Consider the following 21,621-nt stretch of genomic DNA (forward strand, 5'->3'; position numbering starts at 1 on the left):
ATTGTGAGAATTTGATTATTGTAAGTTTGCAATGTTCAGCTTCATTCCACGATTAAAGAAAATGTTATTCATTAAAGAAAATTGCAAAGTAAAAGAAATTTGGCAAGCTATGATTGGTGTTGGTCAGCTATAGCTAACCATATCCGTCGGCACAAAACTGCGACACCACTCCAGTAGATTAAGTCAAGTCCGCGTAGATATACGTACTTGTTCAAGCTCCATCTGAGGATCCTCGATTCCTCTTGTAGAAGTGATCGATTGCATTGTGATTTTTCACTTAGTTACGGACTTTTTCATATGGGACTGAGAGCTCAAAGATGTACCATGACCACGCTTTTATGAACAAAAGCAAAAAAAAATCAGGGAATTCTGTCAAGTAAAGAATCATTTTCATCGATATATGCCCATTCAAAGAAAACGATTTTAATCATCGAACCGCAAAGCATGATCGAAAAAGAGCGAATGTTATCGACATGGTATATGTAATATAGAATGGGGCATGTGATGAATGAAGCATATGATTTGAGACTGTACTGCTATATACTGTGAGTTGAAACGGTGGTGTTAGAATCTATCTAACCGACAAACACCACTAGAGCATTTAGGCATATGCCTTTCTTCTTCTGAAACAAAAGCATGTATGATCGATCGATCAGCCCCCCCCCCCCCCCCCCCCAAACTCAGAATAATAACATGTAATTCACTTCTTCAGCACCCTAAAGGATTCGTATAGGAGGAACATCTTGCAACCCTAGCTCACCATCTCTTCCAAGTCTCTTAATGAATGGAAGCATGCTTGTGAAAGCAAATGCATATTTCATAATATTAGATTAATTGGTAGAAGACGACGTGGTCGGATACGAGCAAATCCGCCGTCACCGTTATGGTGATTAAATTAGGTGAATACCTGCAAACTACTAAGACCGGCTCGACCTTTGTATAACAATTAGGGTTATATTAGGTTTGCGTAGAAAGAATGAAATGGTGAAAATTAAGATAGAATAGGAGTGAACATGATCGAGCCGCTGATATTTGGATGTCTATGATCGAGCATTAACTTGGAATTCATATAGAAACAAACAAGTATGTTTTTCTTATTGCTTTGGATGCGTACTACCTAATCAAAAGCTCTATTTAATTGTGCTTCCGGTTGGGGGTTGTTTACCTAGCTATCCAACCAGATCGAGGTTATGCTCGTAAATGAAGTTAATACCAGAAGCTCTTCCTCGATTAGGGTTTGGTCCATTGGTGACATTACATTCTGATCGCTCATCTTTTGGCAATCAAATTATGGCCAAAAGTATTCCAGCAATTTTGGCTAAACAGGTTTGATTACTTTAGACACGTATTAGGTTCAATCGGAATTTGTAATTAGGTATGAAGAGGAGGGAAGTCATGAAGAAAATGAAGGCAGATATTAATCTATTCTTTGCGTAACAAATGTAAGTGATCAATTAGTCGTGTGAGGCACGTAAAATAGGCTGTGATTCTGCTAATTGGCCACACTTGTACGTTGCTGTTGTTTCCTACACAAAAAAAGGGATCTACATATAAAGCCATAGATAAAGAAAGTGATCGAAGGTGGCATGATATACCAAAACTAATATATTCTTTTTTCTTCAGTGTGACCTATCCTACTGCACTGATCAGTTCACTGAATAATCAGAGATCATGACAAAATAATGAATATGTGAAGAGAATAATAGTATAGAGGTTACTTGTAATTAATCTTATCTTCTATGTGTATAATACTCCACATGCATGCCCATTACGCAACATTGGTTCATCCCTTCAACGTTACCCCTTTCAATTACAATATAATCCACACGAGATTTATAACCCTAGCATGCAAAACACAGTCATTAATTAGCATATATATATATATATATACACACACACACACACATATATATATATATATAATTATATATATACACTAATTAGGTTACACTTCGGTGCGGACGTTAATTTTTCTCAAACATGCATACCTTAATTATTATTCGTATCGCTTTGACGACTCAAAAATACATTCTACCAATAAAGAACTATGTGATAACCAAGTCATCATTTAAAAGATTGGTAATATCACTTTGTGAACTAATATTATGTTTTTGATAATTCTTTTACTGCATACTCTAAGATTTTTTTAAAATTTTCTTATCTACTACGAAAATAATCATTTTCCATCTTACCTAAGTTTTAGAAACTACAGTATGCAACTCATATACTTAAGAAATATGAAATTTGCACTCTTTCCTTTACAATCCACACTCTAATATTTCTTTTTTGTTTTTAGTAATAAGTATTTTATCTTATTATATATATAAAATTGCGAATGTAAATTGTAAAATTACTCCATCATCTTGATCAAAATGTAATAAGAATTGTATATATATGGATCTTACTTGCTTTCCATTGGGAAAGCTCATAAACTCTTTGTCCTTTTTGGGCATCAACTAGTGGTGTTGACCCATATATAATATCCTCAAGTAGAATAGCATGAAAAGGTGCCATAATTTATACGCACGCAATTTGGAAAAGAGCAAAGCTAAAGATAGCTCAAATATGAGCGGTCGAAGAAAACTAGAAAGCACCAATATATGGAATATATATATATATATATATAAAGATTTATCCCATGAATTTGATGATAGCAACATGTTGTGCTAGCAACTATATCACTCCACTTAGACAAAAGATGGTCCAAGTGAATTGAACTGAATCGAAGTCGACGAAGTAGTAGTAGTGAAGTAGGGGGGACTTGATACACACTCCACTTAGTTATAACAGTTGAAATTTCACTGCAGAAAATTGTTGACAATTGAATTAAGCTTTGCTTTCAGCTTTTTTGTGATGACTTGAGAGCCACTCGAGCATGTTAATCCTCTTCGATCTTCTCCTGCAACCAATTATATTATATTTAGCATAAAATCAATTGAAGCACGTCCTCATAATTAAAATAGTAAACATTACAGCTAGGAAAGAGGTCAACCATGTTTGCCACCTCTTCTTATTTTTAGGTTTTCTTGGTTGTTAGTGAACTAACTGTATTTGCGATTTGAAATTAATTGTATAAAGATGATCCAAATAATAGTATCAAATAGTCATGATCGTAATTTGGTAGCATACCATTTACGCGCACTACCACATATTTAACTCTCAGATACTAGTAATCTAAGCAATATCTATAAGACTATAACCATTGGTAAAGATCTTTAGTGTGAGAATTTCTCATATTTAATCAATAGAAAATTTTATATGCTATCGTTATATTACGTGACAATACCTAGTGGTTCATTTAATCTGTTATATTTCGATACGTGGGTTATTACACCAAAATTATAATTTAACATATTTTTATTATTTGTGAAATGATTTTCATGGGTATTGATGATTTTGAACTAGGGTTTAAGGTTTAGGGTGTAGGGTGTAAGGTGTAGGATTTAGAGTATTAGAGTGTACGATATACGGTTAAAAAAACTCAAAATAGCTTAAATATTATACTTCTAATTAAATTTTACATGTCAAATTGTGATTGAAAAAGATATATCACTATGCATTACCACGTAGCACCACGGTAACATTGAAAAAATTCTCCAAAATCAAGTTGGTTCGTCAACACTAATTAGAATTAAGTCCTAATTCATTCTTAGTGGCCAAAAAGAGCAAGCGGTCTAACAATATCGATTATTTGGTGTGGATTAGTCTTTTGACCTATAGTTACAAAGTATTTAAAGATTTCGTCGTCGATCCTATGAAAAAAAACATGAAACTGTATTTATATTACCAAGAGCATAGGAGAAAAGCTTCTCATTTTCACCATCGGAAGCATAAAGTAGTAGGTAACTTTTTAAAGTAAAATTATTTTATTATGATCTCAGGAGTCCTAACTCTTGATCAAGGAGGTTTAATTTCGGATTTGAGAAATTATTATATATACTCTAGGGGTGGACACGGGTCCATTCGGTTCGGTTTTGGACAAAATCCATAACCCAATTCAAATTTTAAATTTGGTTCGGTTCGGTTCGGTTGTTTTATTTTAGAGACTGTGACCCACAACCCAACCCAACCCGTACGGTTCGGTTCGGTTTTTTTTCGGTTTTACCCGTATGTAAAATACATAATATTATATATTAATTTTAAAAGTACAAAATTTAACATAAAGATGAAAAACTAATAGTCTAATGATTATTCCATACCTAATTGACTTATGCCTCATCATTTAGCCCGTGGATCCGAAAAGCTCGCCGAGTCCCGCAAGTCCGATGGGCTTTTATCCGAAAACAACACTAATATGTCATAAGGGAAGACCCATTACCAAAATGTGAACACTAAAAGCCGTTTGCATATATGAAATCACCTAATTTTTGTCACCGATTGTGTGCAGTTGCACAAAAAAAACCCATTTGGGAAACCCCGGTCAATGAGGATTTTAATATGTCAAAACGCCTTTTTTTTGTTGACCAAAGGTACGGACTGTCAATCAATATCCAAAACAGACGAAATTTTTACGGGTTCCCTAAATATATATACTGATCACATCTGCTGGTGTCGATCGACCATATTTTGAACTATAGTTATCGACCGCCGAAGTGTCCACTAATGTATCATACATTTATATTAGATTTATAATAAAACTATCGCATTATGAAGCGACTATATGATTGAAAATTCTCCGGATCAATCGATACTATCCGATATTATCGGTATATATATTTAGTGACCCAATAAAAATTGCATCCAATTCAGACCTCATTTAACCGTTGGAATTTTCGATAAATCGAAAACACCACTATTATGTCCTAAGGGATGACCTATTACAAAGATGCGAACGCCGAAAGCCGTTTGCATATTTGAAGTCACCTAATTTTTTTTATCTATCATGCGTGGTCGCACTGAAGAAATCTATTTGGCAAAACCTTGGTCAATGAGGTTTTATTATGTGAAAACGCCTTTTTTTTGGTTGACCGTAGGTCTGAACGGTCAAACCATGTCCAAAACGGACGAAATTTTTATGGGGTCCCTAAATATATATACCGATCACATCTGCTGATGTCGATCGACCATATTTCGAATTAGAGTTGACAATCACCTAAGTGTCAACAATGTATCGTAACATTTATATTAGGTTTAAAAATAAAACTATCGCATTATGAAGCGACTATATGAAGAAAACTTATATGGATCGATCGACACCAGCCAATGTGATCGGTATATATATTTAGTGACCCTATAAAAGTTTCATCCAATTCAGACCTCATTTGACCGTCGGAATTTTCGGTAAATTGAAAACACCACTATTATGCCCTAAGGGATGATTCATTACAAAGATGCGAACGCCGAAAGCCATTTGCATATCTGAAGTCACCTAATTTTTGTTACCTATCGTGTGCGGTTGCACTGAAGAAATCTATTTGGCAAAATCCCGGTCAATGAGGTTTTATTATGTGAAAAACGCCTTTTTTTTGTTGACCGTAGGTACGAACGGTCAAACCATGTCCAAAACGGAAGAAATTTTTACGGGGTCCCTAAATATATATACCGATCACATATGCTGGTGTCAATCCACCATATTTCGAATTAGAGTTGACTATCACCTACGTGTCAACTAATGTATCATAACCTTTATATTAGGTTTAAAATAAAACTATCCTATTATGAAGCGATTATATGAAGAAAACTTCTAGGGATCGATCGCCACCAGCTGATGTGATCAGTATATATATTTAGTGACCCTATAAAAATTTCATCCAATTCAGACCTCATTTAACCGTCGGAATTTTCGGTAAATCGAAAATACCACTATTATGCCCTAAGGGAGGACCTATTACAAATATGCGAACGCCGAAAGCCGTTTGCATATCTGAAATCAGCTAATTTTTGTTACTTATCGTGCGCGGTCGCACTGAAGAAATCTATTTGGCAAAACCCCGGTCAATGGGGTTTCAATATGTCAAAACGCCTCTTTTTTAGTTAACCGTAGGTACGAACGGTCAAACCATGTCCAAAATGGATGAAATTTTTACGTGGTCCCTAGATATATATACTGATCACATATGCTGGTGTCGATCGACCATATTTTGAATTAGAGTTGGCGATTGCCTAAGTGTCAACTAATATATCATAACCTTTATATTAGGTTTAAAATAAAACTATCGCATTATGAAGGATTATATAAAGGAAGCAAGACGGCTAAATAATACGCCTCTTATACATTAGGTCAATTAAATTAGAAATTAGGTGCGGCTGTGAGGCCGACTACACTATTTTTATTTTATTTTAAAAATAATAATAATGTAAAATTATAAATATGACAAAATGATGTCGTTTTGTAACGTTGACCATTGACTTCGGGTTTTTCGGGTCGGTTCGGTTTCTAAGGGACTGAACCCAAAACCCAACCCAAACAGAATCGGTTCGATTTTTTTATTTTCGGTTCAGTTTTATTCGGGTTTCGGTTTTTTCGGTTTTTTCGGGTTCAGTTTGGGTTCCGGTCCGGTTTTTTTTTTTGGTTTTCAGGTCAGTTTGTCCACCCCTAATATACTCAGTACATAGTCCACGTGACGTACCCTTTTAATGTTATTACTTTATTTTTATTGTATTTGTTTACATAAAATAATTACTCTTCAGACTTAATGTTGAGGTACTGGAAAATGAAAGATCTAACATCATTGTGCGTACACATTGATTCTGTAAAATGAATGATGTCTACAATTAATCCTGTAAAATGTCATTGTTAGTATAGAATAAGTAGGGCTCGTTCAGTCCGGGGAATTGAACGGAACTCTAAAACTTTTAGTGTTAACAAATAATGGGGGGGGTGAGGTTTGAGATTGATTATTAACTACTAAAATAAAACATAAATTACTATTTTTATGATTGACATCTCTTTACCAAATTCACCAATGCACCACATAATTACAAGTTTAGTTCTATCATGCATTCTAATTCATCTGATCACATACTATTAGACAACAATACAATTAGAGCCTTAGGGGAACATCTAATCATGCAAGATTTATATTGACGTTTAAGTTGACTTAGGGCCTCACCTAAATTGCATGCAATCAAGTTTAACAACACTTAGGGTAGAAATCAAACAAGATTACATTTAAGCACCAAATCTTTGTTGGACACATGCTTCACGGTGTCGTCACTCACCATGGAGTACATATAAATTTCCAGAATTTTCCACTTTAATTAATACAAACCGAACCTACTTAGCGCATGATTCGATTTGTGTCAATATGGATGATGAAGATAGCACTCAAATACAATTTTAGAGATTGCATTCAAGCACTAAATTCGTATGCACATATCTGAAAATTATCTAAGAGCAATTAAAAGAAGAGTAAAACACAACAATAGAAATACAAACTTAAATAATTATAAGAACATAAATTCGGCATAGTCTCAAAAACATATCAAATACAATCTGAAAATTCTAAAACAAATACAAAACAATACTTCCACATAAACAACAACTTACAATCTTCATAAACAAAGAATTGTAGATTAACACAAATAAATGAAACCATGGAGATGAGTTGCGAGAATCACACGTTGTATGAACCTTAGAGGTACGGCTGCATAGGTGAAACTCGGTGGAGATGATGATGGTTTTGGGGTGGACGGCTTGACTGATTTGTGAGGGAAGTTTATGGTGGTGTTTTGGTAGAGTTTTGGCTCTTGAATGCTAAGGAGAAGTGATGATTTTTCTTTGTGAATGATGTGTTATTTATAGAAGAATTTTGGCTCCTTGAATATTATAGCTTGAACTTTTTCTCCTCAATTTCTTTCACTTATTTTTGTCATTAGTGGGTGCAATCTCCTTTGATAAATTCCTTCTTTTTCTCATTTTTAGGTGTCTCTTTCTTTCTCTCTTGCATTATCTCTTTTTATTCTCTTCCTTTTTTCTTTCTCTCTTGTTCTTTCACTTAATTTTGTCATTAGTGGGTGCATTTACCTTTGATCAATTCATTCTTCTTCCCCTTTTAGGTGTCTATTTCTTTCTTTATTTTCCTCATTTGCTTGACTTTTTCTTTATTTTTTCCTTCTTTGTAGCTACACAATTACATCTTTTAAAATATGAAAATAATAAAAGACAAGAATAAAAACAAGATAATTCATATAAAAAGACCAAGTTATTAGAATAGGAGAGTAAGATTAAGAAAGTTACGGAATAAGCGTTTCAGTTCAAGTAGGACTATCCTAAATAGTATGTTTCCTAGTCTAAAAAGGACTCCTAATACAAATAGGATTATCAAATTATCACAAATGTTATAGAAATGCCAATTAATAAAGACTCCTAATTTAACTAGGTTTTCTAGTTAAACAAGGAATCATACTCTAAATAGGACTCTCAACAATTTCTGTATTTTTCAACATGTTTTAGCACCAAAATGCAACCAACGTCACCATAGACTCCTAACTCGACTAAATGACTCAATACTACAACAATAAGAGCTAAGAAAAATACAACAAGAGGTAAAAACATGTTAAGAACGTCGCACAAAGTGTTCACATCAGAATTATATATACCCACCGGACCTATATATAATTCAAGTCATAGAAACTCATTGATCAACAAGTACAAGAAATTTAAAAAAAAACAAGCACACGAAATGGACTTCGTTTGTGTACATAGACATATATATAAGCATGAAATAAAGGCAAAGGATTATTATTATTTTTAATTATAATCAAGAGGAATACTCGATGATGGAACTAGATTACACACGCTTATTCATACTAAGACTGCTAGTCACAAGACTATTGAAAAAAAAAAACAATATACATGAGTCAAGAAAGCCCAATCCCGATTCCAGAAGTAGTCGATATGTACTCGCCATCAATCTCAAGAAGAGAACCGCTCCAATAACATCACATACCAAAACCTTCTGCATATTTGCATAGACAACCTCCCCAATACATTGACACCCAAAATGAACCGACATGTAGATAGTCTCTGGAGATGACACACACCACACACATGGTACACCTTATTGACTGACAAATAAAATCCCAAACCCTCGTATAAAGGAGGGACCAACATAAGAACCTAGAATTTGAAACAACCTAAAAGAAAAGGACAGACAAACCCAAAATAAAACCAAAACACCCTAACCTAGGTCCTAGTCCCACAACAAGGCCCAAGCCCAACCTAACCCCTTGGACCTCAAAACGGGTCACCAGAAGACTGTCATCACCTCTGAGCATCATCCACCCATTTGCCAGTAAAGACGGTTGCCATATGTAGAGTACCAGGGACTGTGGCCTCCACGCGAGGCAAACACGCCACCGTTTTCAAGATCCGAAACAGATTTATGGCAGGGAGACTCGACCACAATTGGGAATCAGCCAAACATGATAGGCTGCCGTCACCACTTTAAAGTGTATTTTTTAAAGATAATTCATTTATGTAATTCTATTTCCAACAAATGATAATTTTGGTAAAACACATTGGTGAAATATGTGTAATTTATAATATTATCCTTCTATCTATACATGAGGATAAAATTAGAGATGGTAAATTTGACAGTTCACAATTTGGTGAATCTTTTGGGTGCTCACTTTATAGTAGTAGAGATAACGCCGCACCGACTACCCTATTCACCTTGCCGCTGCCAATAATCGAACCGTCAACTCTTGTCCGACAACCAGACATCACTACCAGAGGCACTCCAAATTGAAACCCAAAACCGCCATCACAATCCTCTAGACCACAAATCAATTGAAAAACCCATCGTCGATCCACCTCCGCCATACTACAGGGCATGCCCAACGCCTCAACACCCTCAAAATCTCGTCCGACAGCAACGTCACCGAATGCGCCGTCAGACGGAGACGAGAAAACTCTTCTGGAACCCTAGAGAAGACACCTGGCTTTACGGAGCAATTGTTGTTTTTTAAGCAACTAAGGCAAATGATTAATGACATGGTTGTGAAATGAATAATGTTTTGTTCATATGGGAAGTGCAGAGGATGAGATGCTATGTTGCAACACTTTAACCTAACATCGATGTACACATTCACTTCACCTTATTATAAAAGCTCCATGTTTGTAGCTCAAAAGCATAGATATAACATGTTAGAGAAGTTATGTGACAAGACAACCTGAGTGTTCTAAGATACGACCAAACTCAACTAATATGTTTGGACACTCGTGCAAATTGAACCCCACTATGGTCATGACATATCAATTTAGTTAAGTATTAACATTATATAGTGGGAGCATTCAAACGATTCTTGTAACTATACTGAATCGGGTTATTCTTTGATCATGTTGTCTCTTACATATTTGAAGGCTCAGTTTTACGAGCTGCCAGAATGTTGTAATTTGCAGATGATCGATCATTTGGGGAGGAGCCACATGAATTATATTTTGAGTTCTCCAGTCCGTACGAGAAGCCTAAATTTTACTATAGGACGGCACCTATACATGCATTTGAGTCCAACAAAATCCAAGGAGGAAACCATAAAAGGAAACTGACCAACAGATAAACCAAACTCTGCCGTGACGTCTGTGCTACGTTGTCTGGGGAAGTAATCTAGAGTGAACCAAACGAAAGGAAAACTGGAATAAATGAGAGAAAGAAAGTTCGGGATTTCTCTCTTTGGCACACAGATAGTAAAATCTAATAACAAAGCAAAAATCACAACAAGAATCAGGAAGAGAAAACACTGAGAGAGACAAACCATACCAAACCACTCCAAACACAACACGAAAACAGAAGAGTTGTACATACATATATCAAGAAAAATTGGAAAATGTAGGGCTTGATAATTAAAATTGAAGCTTAATTAGAAAGGAAAATATTGGAAGATCTTGTGAATGCGGGGTATAATAAGGGGAATATGGGAAAAAAAGAAAGTAGCATATGTGAAAAAGCAGGCATGAAGACATATTTTTATATGTAACTGGACCATACCATTAACAGATTGAATTTACTTAAATCCGCATATATTCAATCAGTTAACAAAATCGATTAACGGATCCGAATCATTAATAGTTTAGTTAACAGACAAAATTTTCAATCTGAACCGTTAATTAACCACGAATACAGATCAAATTTATAGGTCCCCATAGAACCCCATATATCTGGCGAAAATGAATGCCTATTGGAACAAAATTTGCACTTCTTTAATTAATTGTATCGGTACGTACGTACCTTAAATGAAATTCTATGGCGATCCACGACTATTATATCTAACTTATTTGATCAGAATTGAATAGATGAGATTGATCGATGGGATTTACAATTAACTAATCATATACCTGTTAATCTTTATCATTAGGGGTTCTCCTTCAATTCCACAAGAACAAATGAACAATAAGGACATTAGGCTAAACTTCAACCCTACATTAGTCTCGTACTTACCAACTCTACTCCATCTTTTCTTAATGTTAGTCATACTACTACTACTACTACTACCAGTCTACCACTCATGCAATCACAATTAAATTTATAGACCTGCCTCATGACTTGTCTGCTTTTAGTCTAACAGTTATAATCAACCACAAGTCCACAACCAACTGCACCTCTTATAGAAATAATGTGTAGTACATGCATCTGTTGCCTGGAGAAAGTATTAAGACTACATATATATGGGCAAATGGGTCATTTTCCTTCTGTTTATTGGTTTTTTAGATTAAATTATTATTTTTTAAATTATATCAAGTGTGGTGTCAAAATCAGACTTATAATTAAGGAGATTAGTGAAAATTGACTATATATATTTGGTGCTTATCGATCGATATTGTGTTTACGATGTTGTTGGCAAAGCTGGTGTGGGTTTGTTAATTAGTTTGTTAAGTCTCTTTTTCTACCAGATCGGCGGCATATCATTCCCACCATTGACCCACATTTGGACTCATGGATCCGAATAGGCAAGTACGCACTCTACTTATTAAGCTTCTTACTTTGGGATCCAAATTGTAAAACAACTGTGATTGAAAATAATTGAACTGTTCAAACGTTTGAAAATACTTTTTTTAGTAAATGTAGATAGGACTAAATCAGTGTCCTCTACGGAAAACTATTGAAAGAAAAAAAATTACAATATGACGAATTAATTAGCATAAGTACGAATTAATTAATTACGACCCATCATAACATTATCATTTGTAAATCATCAATCTGAGGTAATTAATGTCGAAGGCACTGCCTTTTTAATTGTCGCAGTAGTCATGAAACTCATTTTATTGGCTAATATTCTCCCTGTCATATATGATTTCGACCTTTAGGTATGTAATAGGGGATATCCACGACCTAATAATCTTTGGAAGAAACTTAGCATCCCAGGCTTGGTTAGCTTTAGCTGACCAAAGGTCCACAGCCAATATTTATGTGATGACACGCATCTATTTTTACGTTTGAGATGTTTTATTGCTGTTGAAGAAGATAACGGAGATACTGGCTTGGGGTTAACTTAGTGGTGGGCATAAAAAACGGAAATCTCGATTTCGTCCCGATTTTGTCCCGAAATTCATAGGGACGGGACGGAGGTCTAAAAACGTTCGTTCCGTCTCGATTCCGTCCCTTTTCATAATAGTGGGATGGGACGTGAGACAAATAATTTATATCCCGCTTCGTCCCGTCACGTCCCACCTTTAATAAAAACTTAAAAATTATTATATATTTGTATCAAAATGAAACTAATTTATGTTCTTAATAACTCCAAAATTATATCAACTCAAATAATAATGGTAAATTATAATATTTTGAACATAATATGCATTTTTTTTGTTAAAATTTTATTATTGAATGTTACTTTGTTAATGAAAAAAATAAAAACATAGGTTTTTATTTAACTTCATATGAAGGTGAGATTTGTCCCATCCCATCCCGATCTCGTCCCGTCTGAACCGGGATTAATCCCGAGTGGGATGCATTATTAAAAACCCTCGTCCCGTCCCGATTCAAAAGAGTGGGACGAGATATGGGATGAGCCCCGTCCCGTCCCATCCTGTCCCGTGCCCACCCCTATGTTAACCCACTTCACCCAATTCTAGAATTGAACCTTCTGCGTTCTTCTCTGGCAAATAGAAGAATTCATTTGCATACAGCCGCCTCTCCAACTTCTCAGGCCTCCATCCATGTACGTCGCCTCCGACAATGGGGCTTTTTAGTTCGTTTAGATTCCAACTTTTCTCTCAATTCAAATTCAAAAACATAATTCAATTATGTAGATATCACAGTTCTATTGGGTGCGAGTTGAAATTGCTTTGTTGTATGATTGAAGTTTAAACTTGGTAAAAATTTCATATTTGCACCTCATCCGTTAAATTTATTTGTTCCAATTTTGCGTCACATATCATGCACATGAGGAGTAATGTTGTTATTTTTATTTATATTTTTCTTTAAAACAAATATAAAAAAATTAAAGGAGGATTATTTTTTTAATCAAATTATTTATTTACATCTTTTTTCTACATACTTAACCATACTTTAAATTATTTACTTCAACATACCCACCCATTCAAATATAGTGTTGTGTATATATATACTTTTATATTGACATTTATTTTTAATTTTCTATATATTTATTTATATTTTTCTAATATCTTTTAACATACCATATCATGTAAAATAATAAATATATAAATCAATAACATGTTTTAAAAATAAAATAAAAAACATAGTAGCAGTATTCCTCTTAAGTAATTTTATTAATTTATTTCATTATTAAATATGAATAAATATATAATGACAATATTACCCCTCAAATTCATGGCATATAACTAAAAATTGGATGAAAAACATTAAACTTAACGAATAAGGTGCAAATCGGTAATTTTTACCAAGTGTAGAAGGAAAATTGACTCAAATGTAAATTTGAGGTGCAAACTGACAATTATGACCAACTTTAAAGTGTAAATTGATATTTTCACCCTTTTTTTTAATCAAACAACCCTTTAATTAGATAAAGGAGATTATACCGGAGGGTAGTTATTACTTATCAGTGCTTTCACACGCAGCTTTTATTGAACTAATGAAAGAAGCAGATACTTCCATCTGTTTCCAATCACGCCGAACTGCCGAAGGCTTTCAAGTTTCGAGCTTGAAGTTTTTGGGGTTAAAGAGAAGTCTCTCCGTTATCTCGATCATTTAAATAGCATAAATAATCTGAAATAAAAAAGAACACGTGTCATCAAATAAATGGTGTGGTCATATAGAGTTGACCATGGGTGGTATACTAAGTTTCTTCCATAGTCTTTTCGTAGGCAATTGATTAGTTTCTCTTGGGAAATAATTACTTCGCGGGAATAAATTGTTTCCCAAGAAAAAAAAATGACAGTGAAATTTCTAATTCAATTAGATCGAAGATGGTTAATTTCACTTGAACTTTACGCTTGTTAGTTTGCACTTGAAGCCTCCCTCGGGTTTGTTGCAGATAACAATATATCGCAAAAACGAGCTAGTGTCATGCTTCGTTCTCAGATCAATGATCATCACATGGTGAATTAGAAAGTAAGCCAACTGATGAAGTCGTCATGATTAAAGCCAATTAAGGAAGCAAGTTTAATCATGCGTGGATAGAACTCATTCACAACGTACAAATCCTCCTGAAGAGATCGTATACCACAACGTAAATATGTACGTACATGTAACATGTTGTGGTATGCTATAGATATGTAGGTCTATCGAGGCATTGAGCAATATATGGCTACATGCGCTGTACTAATTAACCCTATTCATTGAAGTCTAATTATCTATATGTTAGGCAGGGATGCCCATTACCCAGGCCACCAAACACCGATGTGACCATAGACCCAAGTTTCCAGCCTAAGAAAATAAAAGAAAGTGTCAATGGATATCAATGTGTACGTGCACAAGTCAAGTGTGTTCTGTGACTAGTCGGGTAATCGTACATGGTTGGTTTAAGTGATTAAATAGTCGGGTTATCATACTATACAAGTTATCTTAATTATACTAGTTAGAACAATTATGATCGAGGGCATTTGAAGTTTCTAGTTTTGATTTTCATTTTCTAGCTATTAAGTTCTGGCCGAAAGTACTCCAGCAATTGTATGGCCATGTAATCGTGATCGCCGGAAGACAATTAGGTATATATGAAGCAGACGGTACGTACGTAATGCCAACAACATGCTAGTGTGAGTAATGGAGCAAATTAGGGCGTGATTCAAAAGGAGCAAATTAATGAGTGATTTGTGGTAGGAATATACAAATAGGTTAACTGTACTCTTGTTAGATTATTTATAGAACATTTATGTGTAAGAAGTAATCAATCAATATACATTTCTACTTGGCAATAGAGCTAATTTTTTCATCCTCTGTTTTTTTTTTTTGGGTTTGCGTTTTTTTCATCATAGCCACAGTTGACGTCGTCGCCGCCCTCCGACGTCGCCGTCACTGCTCAGTCGTTGTCGTTGCCCTCCGCCTTCTCCCGTTCGGTTCCGGTTCTGCGCGTCGACGTCGCCGCTGCCCTCCAACGTCGCCGTCACTCCTCAGGCGTTGCCGCTGCCCTCCAACGTCGCCGTCACTCCTCAGGCGTTGCCGCTGCCCTCCAACGTCGCCGTCACTCCTCAGGCGTTGCCGCTGCCCTCTAACGTCATCATCACTCCTCTGACATCGCCGAGACTCGACATGTTGCCCTCCGACGCCACCACTCCTCTCCGACCCGTTTTTCAACTCTTTCGGCTATTCTTCGCCCCGACCCGACCTTGCCCAAATTCGACATGACCCGGCTCCAATTCGACACGACCCGGCCCAAATTTTGTAGTCTTGGTTGGCAGTGCATGTTCACCGACAGTGCAAGTGCACCCAAAATAGATTCTTATTAGTTTTTTTTTTTGTGTTTCCGCTGCATAATTCCTGATTTTTTAAATTTGATTTTCAATGGGTTCTGGAGACGAAGCAGAGAGTTCTCAGGTCACTGATGTTCCGAAATTTGAAGTATATGTTAGGAGTTCTGAAAGTGGTTCATTTAGGGACGTCAAACTAAATGGGACCAATTTCCGTAAATGAAAGAGAATTATGGCAGCTCATCTTCGAGGCATGCATAAGATGGGGCATGTAAACGGAGTAACTAAGGCTCCTAGTGATGATGATATTGCTTGCATCTCATGTCTCATTACTTTCTTTTCATAATCTTCATACCCGTGTTTTCGGTTGTGTTGCTTTTGTCCATCTTCCAAAACATCAGAGGTCTAAATTGGATGTCCGGGCAGTTAAATGTGTGTTTGTTGGGTATGGAGGACATCAGAAAGGGTACCGGTGCTATCATCCACCTACCAGGAAGTAGTATGTCACTATGGATGTTACTTTCTTTGAAGACATGAGCTATTTTACCTCTTCTGATACTGCTCTTCAGGAGGAGAATTCATATTTTGAAGAGTTGTATCATGGAGAGGGGGAGACAAGTGAGCCAGTAGATATAGTGACAGGTCCTGTTGAGATTACCAATGTGTTAGCTACACAGGCATCATCAGATGATTCTGGTGTAGTCACTCCGGAGATTAAGGTATCAGAAGATGACAACATAACCCTCATGTCTCCCGTACTGTTATTTATACACCTGACCAATGCTCTCCTGATACAAAAGATCTCTCATATGAGGTTAATTATTCTATTGGGGCTAATACTAGTGAGGCTAATAATAGACAATATGTCTTGCCAAATAGGTCTACTCGGGGTCAACCAACAAAAAAATATGAACCTACCATTCAGGCTAAAGCTAAGTATCATGTGGCAAATTTTATGTCTACCAAAAGATTGTCTAAGTCATATGAATCATTTGTGAATCAAATATCTACTGTATCAGTACATAACAAAGTGCAGGATGCATTGGGAGATCCAAAATGGAGGAAAACAATGGAGGAAGAGATTGAAGTATTACAAAAGAACAATACTTGGGAGCTTGTATCTCCACCACATGACAAGAAGGTTGTGGGATGTCGTTGGGTGTTTACAGTGAAGCATAATCCAGATAGGTCAGTGCGCCGGTATAAAACACGCCTAGTAGCAAAGGGGTTCACCCATACATATGGCATAGACTATGATGAGACATTTCCACCTGTTGCAAAGATAAACATTATTCGGGTATTGCTCTCTTTTACTGCTAGCTTAAACTGGCCACTTAGACAGTTTGATGTTAAGAATGTATTCCTTCATGGAGAACTCGGCCTAGATATGTGGCCGCTTCTCCAAGTAACTTTGTATGCAGATTGAGAAAGTCTTTGTATGGTCTTAAACAATCACCTTGTGCTTAAATTGGAAGATTCTAACAATTCATGAGGAAAATTGGCTACAAACAGAGTAATTAAGATCACACATTATCTCTCAGACATCAACAAGGGAAGGTAACAACCCTAATTATATATGTTAATGATATGGTAGTTACTGGGAATGATACTGTTAAGGTGGATAGATTATAGAAACAGTTAGCCACAAAGTTTGAGATGAAGGACCTAGGTACACTCAAGTACTTCTTGGACATTGAGGTAGCCCGGGGCAGTGATGGTATCTATCTGTGTCAGAGGAAGTACATTATTGATCTACTAACAGAGACATGTATGTTGGATTGCACTCTTAGTGATACTCCTATTGAGCAGAACCATCAGTTAGCAGAGTATCTAGATCAAGTGCCTACTGAAAAACCTCGTTATCAGAGGCTAGTTGGACGCCTGATTTATTGATCACATACCGGACCAAATGTTGCGTATGCAGTAAGTGTAGTGAGTCTGTTCATGCATAAACCCAGTGTGGACCACATGGATGCTGTTGTAAGGATTTTGAGGTACTTGAAGTCAGCTCCAGGGAGATGAGTAATGTTTTCTAATCACAATAATATCCTTGAGGTTTGTGGTTTCACAGATGCAGACTAGGCTGGAAATATTACAGATCGGAGATCTACATCAGGGTATTTTATCTTTGTTGGGGGTAATCTTGTTATATGGAAAAGTAAGAAACAAAAAGTGGTAGCTCGATCTAGTGCTAAAGCAGAGTACAGAGGTATGGTTCAGAGAGTGTGCGAATTGTTATGGCTTAGAAATTTGCTACAAGATTTGGGTACTAAGGTTAAGTGTGCTATGCAGCTGTACTGTGACAACAAGACAACTATTGATATTTCACAGAATCTTGTGCAACATGATCGTACAAAACATGTGGAGGTTGATCGTCACTTTATAAAGGAGAAGCTAGACGCGAAGATTATTAGTTTTCCTTTTGTTCATACAGAAGAGCAATTTGCCGATATGCTCACAAAATGAGTGTCTAAGAAGGCATTTTATGATTCACTTAACAAGTTGGGCATGGTTGATTTGTATGCGTCAACTTGAGGGGGAGTGTTAACGTGAGTAATTGAGAAAATTAGGGCGTGATTCAAGGAGAGAAAATTATAGAGTGATTTGTGATAGGAATATACAAATAGGTTAACTGTATTCTTGTTAGATTATTTATAAAATATTTATATGTAAGAAGTAATCAATCAATATACATTTCTACTCAACATCAATCAAGCAAAGGAAGTTTGGTATTATATTCTTGGCGTAAGTGCCGCGTAACAGATCCAAACAGATCCGAGTGATTACTCAAGCATGTCAAGCATAAATATAGTGTGTGATACTCCTATTAGGCACGCTAGTTAAATGCAACCCATTAGTGACTGATAAGTGATAAAGCCATAAATAATGAATCAATGTGAGGGTGAAGGTGGCTAAGTGGGTTAACCAAAATTTAGCTATTCTTTCTTCGTGGCATACATATTATCCTATGGCCAGTAATGTGTAGTATTATTGGAAAGACTAAAGCTACATGCATGTTAATTGTAATCACGTTCTAATACGTACTAATTATCTGCTCAACATTAAATCATGCCAAGCTAGTAGACAACTTTGATCTGTTCATCATTACTTCCAGTAAGTGGACAAAACGAAGTTCATATGAGTTTTCATACAGTCAGTTATACGCGTAACTTCTCAAAATTGGTATGTTACATGCTGAATGAAAAACACACTCTTAATCAATTATAAGTTAGTAATTAAAGCAAAAGCAGATCCAGATGACTTCAGAACCCAGGTAGTTTAACAATATTATATTTTGGTCCAATGTGATGATCGATTGATATTTGGTTATGATTGAAATTAGAACTTAGAATCCGATTTGCATAAACATATGAGGTTTTTTTTTTTTAAGAATGAAAACATACGAGGGTTTGCTAGCTTCTACATATTGTGAGAACCCTCTTGTCAATTTTTTGGCACAATCGCACAGCTAGAAAACTAAGCATGATCTATATAGCATTTGGTAAAAACATAAAGAGGTTTCATAATTTTCACGTACAAATTTGAGTGCTCAAACTTCAAAGAGAGATCCAGTAGCATATATAACTGCATAAAGTGCATGCACATATACAGTATTTCCTAAATACTATTTTCGTGAAAGCAACTTGTTTTTTGATTGATGGAGTTGGAGGGAAGGGGGCCAAGTGGCCCAAAATAATTGATTTGAAGATGAAGCAGTAGAAGAACTGAAGTAGGGGATCAACGTAATACTCACTGCATTTGATTAATTAATTAGCTTGAACAGTTGAGATGTCGCGCTCTGCATATAACCAGGTATGATGGCAGCTTTTAAAGTGTTTCTTCCATTAACTCCCACAATTAGTATTAAAAGATTTTGAGTACTCTAAACATAAGAAGTAGAAAAATGAGAACAATTGTGAGCAATAGAAACAGGATTGGTGTTTAAACTACCACTAAATTTTTATGTTAATTCAAACAAACAGACATCTGTTTCAGTTTCGATTTACAATTAAATTGGCTCCACAATTAGATACACACTATATTATCTAGTACTGAAAATAGTATATGTGCTTGTGCTTGTGCTTGTACAGTCACTCTCCTCAGCAGTAGTTCTGAGCATGTGCATTCAAATTCTCTGTTTGTCTTCTCTCTAATGTCATTGTGATTTTGCACCTACCATTCTTCATGCTCATAAACTCTGTAGCTGTTATTGTTGTTGAAGGTATTAGTTAGAACCAAGTGATATCAATATACATGATTGGACAAACGAAATGCTCATTCCTATGTTTAACAAAACTCCTAGTAAGAAAACATACCCTACAATCAGATTCTTCTTTAGATGATGATAATTCTGCTTCTCCAACTATCTTCTTGGCTTAGACAATTTGAATGTGTTTTTGCTGCAAAATAAATGAGCATGAAACTAATGAGAAAATTAAAGATAAGCCCAGTTTTTTTTTGTCCAACTATAAGAAGTGAACTATAAATTGAACAACAATTGAAAAGATTTCAGTTAGGGGTGGGCATAAACTGAATTAAACAAGCAAAACCGACCGAACCGAACCGAAAATATGGTTCGGATAACCGAACTGAAGAGATGTAGTTTAAAAATAAAGAAAATCGAACCGAAACCGGTTTAAACGGTTTGAAAATGGTTTACGTGATCAAACTAACCGATTTAAAACCGAACCGACCGAATTTAATTTAATGATTTAAAAAATAATAAATACTGGGTATTAGTACAAAAAAATAACAAAACATAACATAGAAGGTTGTCTAGTGCAGTTGGTAGAGCGCATGGTTGTTATATTATAGGTCAGGAGTTTGAATCTCGATATTGATATTTTGATGTTTTATTGAAAATCTATCAAAATGAGAAAAATATAATATTTACATAGTTATTAATGAGACGTGCGTGTGATGTACTGATTTGTGACATCATTTTTGGGTAGGAATTTGAGTCTCACCTCTTGAAAATTTTAAAAAAATTACGTATGAGGTGTAAACCGAAACCGAACCGAATTTCGGTTAAATCGATTGTTTCGGTTCAGATTAATTTAATTCGGTAAATGGTTTAAATTTCTAGAAAACCGATTAAAGTGGTTCGGTTTTGGTTTAGACTAAAAACCGAACCGAACCGATATATGCCCAGCCCTAATTTCAGTACTTTAGTCTTAACTCTCAGAAACTTAGTTAAAAAGAGATAGGAGACTTGCTGTTATCGTGGTTGTAGTCATATTGAATAGAATTTCCACCTTGATTGGTAGTAGCTGCAGATAAATTCTTGCTTTTGACTCTGCATCTTGTATACATATTTCATCCCATATATCAAACCCAATTAATTATATGACAGCCACTTAATTATTCTGATAGGTCAAAACATGGAGATTAAAAGAAAATAGATGAACTGACATACTTTATTATTCTTGTTGGTTGAAGCTTTTCCATGAATTGCAGTTTTGTCCCAACTTTTGTATCATTTTCCAAGCTCATTTGTATTTGCAGAACATTAATCACCAGCTAAAATGAACAACTTTATCACTAGAGATAAATCCATCAGATGCCATAACCAAAATTCATCGTTAAATCCTTCATGGTGTATCATGGATTCACGATAAATTTATCTTATCATGTATTCCTATATCACATAAGGGGATGTTCATGAGTCACTAATAGTCCTTCTACCAATACAACTAAAGAGATCAACTCAAGTGTGTGGATGCAGAAATCTTCACCTCCCATATTAATATACTAAAAACAAATATGTGCCCAGAGTTTGGTACTATTTCTCAGAGAGTATAAAGATGACAAACACTGTAAGTCCATTTGCTCTACGACATGTCTCATGTTTC

This window comes from Argentina anserina, chromosome 3 (assembly GCF_933775445.1).
Source record: "Argentina anserina chromosome 3, drPotAnse1.1, whole genome shotgun sequence".
Taxonomy (NCBI): Eukaryota; Viridiplantae; Streptophyta; class Magnoliopsida; order Rosales; family Rosaceae; genus Argentina; species Argentina anserina.